The following is a 9289-nucleotide window of genomic DNA, read 5'->3' as shown; positions in this document are numbered from 1 at the left end:
TTGGCGTGGCAAGTAGCTTGTGTGCTGCAGTGGCTTCCGCTGGCTGTCGCTTGCTCAGTGTTTTGACGCTGTTGTGAAATAATAAACGTTTAAACTTTTTGTGGTATAACTGTTGGTTGTGGCAAAATTCTCCGGATAGCTTTTTATGGCAATTTCTGCAATTTTGGTGCGGTCAGCTATGATCTTATGTTGTGGACTGTAATTTAGGTCCTGTATTTCAAATTCCATAAGACCAAATGTTCAGCCGGGGTGCGTCTGATCCTTGCGAGAGGTGGGCCCACCGGGTCGATCTCAATGAACGGGTGTATGCGGGAATAAAATAAGAGAAATACGAGAATTTCTCTTTGTAATGGGTGAACTTTATTGAGTAAATATGAATTATTTTGATACAATATTACCTGAAGAAATTGTGGAAGAACGGCAGAGATCGCTGGCAGCAGATGTGAGCTGGTTGGCGGCTAAAATCCAAGAGGCCGGTTGCATCGAAGGCGACAACCGTTGGCCCGCAAAATCCTCCGATTTCGGAGGGGAAAGTCACCCACACATAAACATTCATGTGCATAAGTGCTGACAAAACACACGTGCATGCGGTGTTGGTGTGGGTGGCTATAAGTTAAATTGAGTTTCGAGTATCGAATTGCAGAGTTGCATCAGGGGGATCGTACTCAGATGCGGAAAAGTCAGGCATTCTGCCTGAACAATAGCTCTTCAAGAAACACATCTTTCTACCATTTTTATTAATCTTAACAATTATACAAATTCTCTATGTAATACACCAACACAAACATATGGAAAGGATAGTACTGCCTTATTTATCAAGAAAACCTTAGAACACTCTTTTCTACCACTACACCCTAATATATGCGCGGTCACAGCGATAATAACTGCGGAAATCAAAATTGCAGTGTGCTCTATTTATATAACCCCTGGGGAAAATATACCCTCTAACGTGTTACAAACTATATGTGGGAATAATCAGTGTAACACTATTATTCTGGCTGATTTTAATGCCCACAAAAAACAATGGGGATCTACTCGAACAGACGGAAGAGGAACTGTTGTGGAAAAATTTCTGCTAAACTGGAATATGTGTACATTAAATGATGGATCTCCTACCCTTTTTTCGACAAGGTCTACGTATACCCATATAGATCTCTCAATTGTACCCACAAATCTCCGCCCATTTTTCTCTTGGGAAACTGGCCCACAACCATATGGGAGTGATCAGTTCCCTATCTACATCGAATTTTCAAAAATGAGGGAAAAGTGTAACTCAAATGGAGTGGTTAGTATACTCAATCCTTTTTAATACTGATAAAGCTGACTGGCTCAAGTTCCAAAGTAAGCTTGTAAGTGTTGGTGAAAAATTTGTAATATCTTCGAATGTAAATAAAAATGCAGCTGTATTTCACACACTAGTTACTGTAGAAGCAAATGAATCCATGCCCCATATTACTAAATCCTATAATAGAAATACTACATACTGGTGGAATGGGGATCTCTCTAGCTTGCGCAATCTGAAGACGGCTGCTTTGGTTTCAACCGAAACGAAAACTTATAAGCCCACACAAAATGGCATTTAGGGCAGGGAAAAGTACTTTAGATGCACTTATGTACATTGATAACTAGATTTCACAAGCCAAATCCAGGAGACATCACGTATCCCTTTTATCAGTTGATTTTGAAAGAGCATATGACAGGGTTGGCAAACACGCAATTCTCAATCAGCTAATGGAATGGAGAGTGGGGCCAAGAAAACTCAATTATATTCACTCCTTTCTGTCAAACAGAAAGTTTCGTATTAGGATCAACGGTATACATTCGAAAACTTATCCGCTTGAAAATGGAATACCCCAAGGGTCGCCATTGTCAGTTATACTATTTCAAATTGGCACAGAACACATTAACAAAATAATGCTTGGGTACCCTTGCTTTAACTATTGTATTTACACAGATTACTTTTATCTGCTAGCGAAAATTGAGAACGAAGAAGAATTTAAGAACAGATTAAATGCACTATTGCAAGAAATCTTGGACAGGTGCAGTTACTCTGGATCAAGGAATCCATTTCAGAAAACGAATCTTTTACATGTATGCAAAAAAACTAGATGTAGATTGAGCGATGTCGTTATAGATAATAAGCGAATAGAGAATGTCACCTCACTTAAAATATTAGGCCTAGTTTTTAATAATAAGTATACGTGTCAACACACGTGAAAACATCTCGAACATCTCTATGACAGCATTGCTTAATATACAGCATAAAAATGAGACCATCCAGAAAATCAGAAATATGTTAATCCAATACCCTACCAAGATAAAAATAATTTGGATTCCAAGGCATGTGGGTATCCGTGGTAACGAACTAGCAGGCGCAGCGGCCAAATTTGCGACTATTGCACCTATTATAACCCAAAAAACCACCAACAAAAACGCCATACTGAGGTTAGTAAAACACCACTATGCTGCAATTAAATGATATCAATGCAAAAATTGCATACACTGGTACAAGAACGTAAATGAAGAGGAAGTTGCCACAAGGTATCCAAATAAATTTTCCAGAAAAGATCTGATAAAATATACACGTCTAAGACTTGGTCATACACGACTAACGCACAAACATTTCATGGAGAAGGTACCACCGCCTTTATGTCAACTTTGCCAAAACAGCACACTAACATTTGAACATTTAGTTAATAACTGTAGCTGTGTTAAGAACATGCAATTTTGTCTCTTTAACGAAATATGTCTTACCAAATTGCTAAAAAATGTTACCTGGATCATGCAGATTTGTCCCTTATGAACCGTTGGGAAAGGGTAAAAAGCACCCATCATCGGTTTAGCAAAAGATGTAAAGAAGATTACCTAAAAGATCTCCAGAAAAGGCAAAAGTGGAAAAATCCACAAACTGAGCCCAAAGTCGGTGAATGCGTTTGTATTCAAGACGACTCACTCCCCCCGACAGAGTAGCGTCTGGGACACATTTAGAAATTATAACCAGGGCCAGACGGCCATAGTCGCGTTGTCGACGTTCGCACTCAAACCGGCACTCTCAAACGCCCACTTGCAAAATTATGTTTCCTCCCTCATAGCGAAAACCTAGATTGGGCAAGCACGGAACACCCACCAGGTTACCACTGAACTACCTCTTACACTCCCACAGCATTCCCGTCGCAACAATATCATACTTCGTAAAGTCAATCAATCTGAGACCCCCTTCATTTTGCAGTTCTCTTCCCTAAAATATTTGTGCAACTGTCATTTCAGATTGTCATGGATCGCGCTCTGCAACCGGCACCCCGACATTCTTTGCGGTCAGAAGTTGTCGCACGCAGTCCCCGCTGCAAATCGATTACAGACGAGGCCGCGTATGTACACGCAACCACGCCCTTCGAGATTGCAGTATATTCAAGAAGAGGAAGCCACCACAACGATGGATACTCGCGAGGGCGCATAAGTTTTGCTTAAATTGTTTGGCGCTACCGCACGCCACAGATGAATGCAGCTCGCATGATCGCTGCCGAACTTGCGGCTTACGACATCACTCCCTGCTGCATCGACGGGATGCAACCCCGAGCTTCCCACGTCATACCCAAGCACCCCGGTCTTGTCACCATGTAGTACCACCTCAGGTATCCTCTGCCCCCACCGTGCGACCCCCTTCTCGCCCAGTTACCTCTCGGTCTCGCCCAGCTACCGACGCACCACCGCCAGCATCCACTGCCGCTCGACGCACCGTTCGGTGCACTGCTCAAGGGCTGCAGACTGCCACCTTCAGGGGAAACGTATCAGACCTCCTTGTAAGGGATGCGTTACGGACTCTTCAAGAGCTGCAAGAGGCTTTAGCCGCTGAACGCGCCTAGGGCGGGGACGATGTTTGAGCGACAGGCTTTAACAACCAACTCATATATTTACAAATTAGGCTTAAAAATATTGAATTTTAAATTGCAAGTTGAATTTTATAAAAAGGATCTCCATATGCACGTCTTACGTATATTGAATTAGTTATATGCTCAAATATGTACTTTATTACATATTTTGTATTAAATTTAAGTACGCGAATTATTTTCCCGAGTTGTACTCATGACTCACTAAGCACTCATAAAATTGTGGGCGGTATAACAGTTGGTTATACTGCACCTCTCTGGCAACCCCAACCATGGGCAGACAGATATGAGTGTGTACATACATATATCGTTTTGACATTTTTTCATTATTATTACTTGAAATTTATCCATACCGGTGTGACATAAAAATTTTTAAAACCCTCTGAAATTTTGTGAAAAACCCTCTGAAAATTTGTAAAACCCTTGGAATAAGAGAAAATAATTCTCCAGTTTTGCAAGGTGCTCTTTGTTTGGTAACTCAAAAGTTCAAGTCAGAATAATATAATTGTCCAGTACTAACGAACTGAAATTTTGTGAAGAAGTGTATTTTCATTCGAAAATTTCCGTATAAACTACTATTTATATCGCTTGCAAATATCTACAGCAGCACTTGAGCAGGTTGAGCTCGGCCACCACCACTCCGCAGAAGTAGATAAGCTTTATAGTATCCACCAAAGGGTCTACTACTACCGCCACAACCATCTACAACCACACCACCGCCATATCGCCACCATCATAGCGCCATTACCGCCATGTCAAGCGACTGCCGAATCAAAAGACATTGCATCCACGTACATCCAGAAGCAGCAGGTAAATTTATACCGCCACCACCTAAACACTAAACAATTCTTATGTACTACAATACACATTTACACTAATACTTACATACTAAATGTACAAAATGTACTCATGTGCATATGCCAGCGAATTGCATAAATACACATATATTCAGTTCGCTGGGAAGCAATCAAACAGCGAATTCAGTAAGCCGTTTCTGTCACTATTAGAGACAACTTGGTGTGAAACACATTTTTGTGACAATTTGCTATTCTGTAAGCTATCTCGTGTCTCCAGCAGTGATGCTAGAAGATTTTTTCAAATATACCTACACTGGCTGAAAAAGTCCCTACTTTCCCCTACTCTCGAAAAATTTGTACTTACAATCTTAAATTTTCTACTTAAAATTTCATTACAAAGAAAATATATGTACATAAGTAATGAGTTAATGATACATGCGTACTTTATTGTCAATCCGTTAATACACTCAAACATATAAGAACCGCATGCATTTTTATTGTTGTTGTAGCGATAAGGTTGCTCCCCGAAGGCTTTGGGACGTGTTATCGATGTGATGCTCCTTTGCCGGATACAGATCCGGTACGCTCCGGTACCACAGCACCATTAAGGTGCTAGCCCGACCATCGCGTTATGTGGCCACATTATACCTTCAGGCCATCCCCTCCCTTCCCACCCCCAACTTCCATGAGGAGCTTGGGGTCGCCAGAGCCTCGTCTGTTAGTGAAACAGGATTCGCCGCGGATAGGTGAGGTTGACAATTGGGTTTGGAGAAGCTATATATTGCGCTGGCAACCTAAAGGGTTGCGCTACACACCCCTTGAATCTGGTATTTTAGTCGCCTCTTACGACAGGCATACCTACCGCGGGTATATTCTGACCCCCTTACCCGCTGGGGTAAACGCATGCATTCATAATGCACGGCATAACATTTGAAAGTAATACAATTCAAGTTTTTATCTTTTAAATAAGATCTTATTAGACAAATGGATTTTATGATTTTTCACTCAGCTTATTTCTTTTTTTTTTTTGTGCGTACATCAGTGATAATAGAAAATATTCTTTCAGGATCAGCGTTTGCATGAGGTAAGCTCAGTACCTAATTTGCTATTTTTGACAAATTTGGAAACAGTAAATCGTCTTTAACATTTTGTTCTTTATTCAATTTTTGCCAAAACTCCTCAACATCTAAACATTTTAGCACTTCAACCTCTTCTTTAAGTTCTGTTAACTTTAATTACAGTTTGTGTGCTAATTTTTCAAAGGTAAAATTGGATTTTAAAGAATCGGAGCCCAAATCTTCGGATTTATAAAACCCATTTCTCGAAATATGGAACTCTCACTAAGGGGTAACCTTTTTTGGATTTCTTCTAGTGCGATTATATAAAATTTAAGACAATCTGAATAAATTTTATTACCGCAAGTCAAAGGCATTTGAGCAACAAACTCGTTGCACTCTTGCCCAAGATACACTTCTTCAATAGGTAGCGTGATATGCGGTGAACTAACCTTAAAGTTCACTCGGAGCTCCGAATTTTTAATACAGTTTTAAAAAATATTTTGACAGACTCTGTATGGAGCTCATTACTAAATGCTTCTTTGTTTGAAAAAGGGCATTGAGAAAATTAAAATATTTAAGTACATATTTCAAGAACAACAAACTTTGTTACATATATTTTCAAGCTCTCCTAATATAAATTCTCCTGATTTCAATTGGTTCTGAACACATAAGTGAAATATTGCACAAGTACATCCCAATTTCCTAAAATCCGAACAATACATTTTTGGTTTGACAACCATCTAGTAGTACTGGGCCGTAAAATTTTTTTTCGCTCTTCATTTAACATGGACTGATATTCCTCTAATATCGCGCAGCGCTTTGCACTTCCCGAAACGTAATTTGCAACTTGTCGTTACAATTCCTCCGGGGTATTGGCAACTGTAAACATGCTTTATTAGCAATAGTAGCAGACGATTGGCTAACACATTTAAGGACAAGCGTTTCTGGAAGTTGATCCAATAATGGAGAAGCAAATGAGTTACGCGTGCCCACCATCACATTCGCACCGTCACTGCACATACCTTTATAATGATATACATATATTGGGTTAAAATCAAGATTTCATGGGTTATTTCTTTCTACAAACCTATGATGTTTTCAAAAGGGATTTCCTAAGGAGCAATTAAGCCCTTAAAAGTCTTAAAAGGCGCAGCGGCTGAACAATCTATCTCCACAGGTAACAACTGCAACAAAAGAACAACGACGTTACCAATCTGGGCATCATAAAATCTTACTAGCACACACATATTTTTTTTGGATGCAATATCCGTGCTTTCATCAATTATTACTGAAAACTGAGTACCCTTAAGAGTGTTGACTAGTTCTTCATTTTCAGTTTTCGCCAAACATTTGTTATAATATTTACGGGCAGCAAACGATCGACTATTTGAAAGGCTACACTATGCTTCGCAAAAAACAAGCTAAGTTTTATTTCAAACGTTTGAGTAGACCGGAGCAAACAAGCTTCTACCGATTGCTGGAAAAATGTAAGTATGGGTTCGTTATCTTTATCGCTGTACCCCACTCTTTTTCCTTTTTTGTTTCGGAATGCTTCACTAGCTCTGATTTACCACAATTCATACTCTTATCGCAAGCAATGTATTTGCATTTATACGGATTTCCATTTAAAGGTTGCAGCCATCCTTTAAAAACATCCAATTCCAACCAACCCATATTAAACTTCTGTTTGCGATATTTTGTACGCTTGGAAGTCTGGCTATCAGCACCAGAAGAATCTGATGACTCCATCACTACTAACCTGCAACCTTCAAAATGCAAGGAAAAATAAACGAATGTCAATGCAAAGAGGAATTACAAAAGTACCTTGTCCTAACCGTGATACCATATGATAACAGATATCACAAAAATTCTTTTCATTGCAAAACTTAAAATGTGGAATAGAAACCCGCAGTAAAAACTCCTAAACAATATTATCTAAAAAAAGTACCTACATTTCGTATAATTATAAAAATCTGCCCTTTTTCCCCTACGCTCGATTTTTACAACGTAAAAACCATACACGAAGCACCTAAAAGAATCACACTCCATCTCAATTACAGCCTCCATATTTTGGTCCGACTCGAGGACAGTCTTGACGTGACTACAGGCTGGTGTTCGATGATACAAGCAGTTTGTCGTTTTTCGGGTTAGCGAAATCCTCGAGTTGAGCAATTTGAAGGAATGGCGTTGGGTCCCGACTGCAGAGAATGTTGCTGATGAAGCAACAAAATGGCGTGGGGATCCTGATTTTTCCAGCGAAAGCCGTTGGCTGAAAGGACCTCCATTTCTGAGACTAAACCCAGACGAGTGGCCTATTCAAAGAAAATCGATTTCGAACGATATTACCGAAGAGCTTCGCCCACAGTATGTTGGCAATCACAGTGAATTACAACACTTACAACCCATAACGGGTGGGCCTGAACGGTTCTCAACGTGGAATCGTCTCCTCTGCGCCACCGCAGAGGCCATCGATTGCGCACGCGCTTGGCTAAGTAAAGTACGTGGTAGGTCTGTTCCACGAGACACACTGAGCTCTGAAGACCTAGTTACAGCTCAAAAACAACTCTGGAAAAGAGCGCAAATGGACGTGTTTGCCGATGAGGTAGTTTCATTGTTGAAGGGAAAGCCGATTGGGAAGACTAGCGATATCTATATATTTTCGCCCTATCTTTACAACTATAAAGTGTTGCGAGTAGATGAAAGAGTAAAACTTGATGGTCGATATGATCCTGTGTTGATGCCGCGTAATCATCACATAATTTTCATACAAAATATCATCATGGCTATCTAGAACACGTCAGTAATGAAGTTCGCCAGTATTACTAAGCTTAGGAATTGTGGTGAATCAAATCGACGCAGCTGCCAACATTGTAAAAATCGCAACGCGCAGCCTCAAACTCCGAGAATGGCTCCCTTGCCCACCTGCCCTACAGCCGATCGATGCCGACCATTTTCTTACACAGGTGTGGAATATTCTGGCCCACTCTTTGTGACTGTGAAAAGAAGCAGTGAAAAAATATACGTGGTTCTATTGACCTGCCTTACAATACGGGCTGTTCATATAGAGATTGCACATTCGCTACCTACAGACTCGTGCATTCTTGCTGTTAGAAACTTCATTAACCGCAGGGGCCCCCCGTTAGAAATATGGAGTGACAATGGAACACATTTTAAAAGCGCGGAAAAAGAACTTAAATACGCATTTTCGCAAATCGACCAAAATCAGCTGGCCAAAACATTAACTTCGCCAGCAACTAAATGTCACTTCATACCGCCCGCATCACCTCATATGGGCGGAGCTTGGGAGCGGCTGGTACGTTCGATAAAAAGCGTACTTTATCGCATTATGCCCAAATGCAATACAAACGACGAGCTTCTTCGGTCAGCATTAATGGAGCCGGAAATGATAGTCAACTCGCGGCCACTTCCTTATATACCATTGAAGCATGAAACAGATGAAGCGCTAACACCCAACCATTTCCTGCTTGGAAGTTCGGCTGGTACTAAACCTATTGCCGAACCAGTAAATGAAGGTATTGCGAATATT

Source organism: Eurosta solidaginis, chromosome X, assembly GCF_040869045.1.
Source record: "Eurosta solidaginis isolate ZX-2024a chromosome X, ASM4086904v1, whole genome shotgun sequence".
NCBI classification, from domain to species: domain Eukaryota; kingdom Metazoa; phylum Arthropoda; class Insecta; order Diptera; family Tephritidae; genus Eurosta; species Eurosta solidaginis.
Note: the sequence above shows the minus strand (reverse complement) of the source record.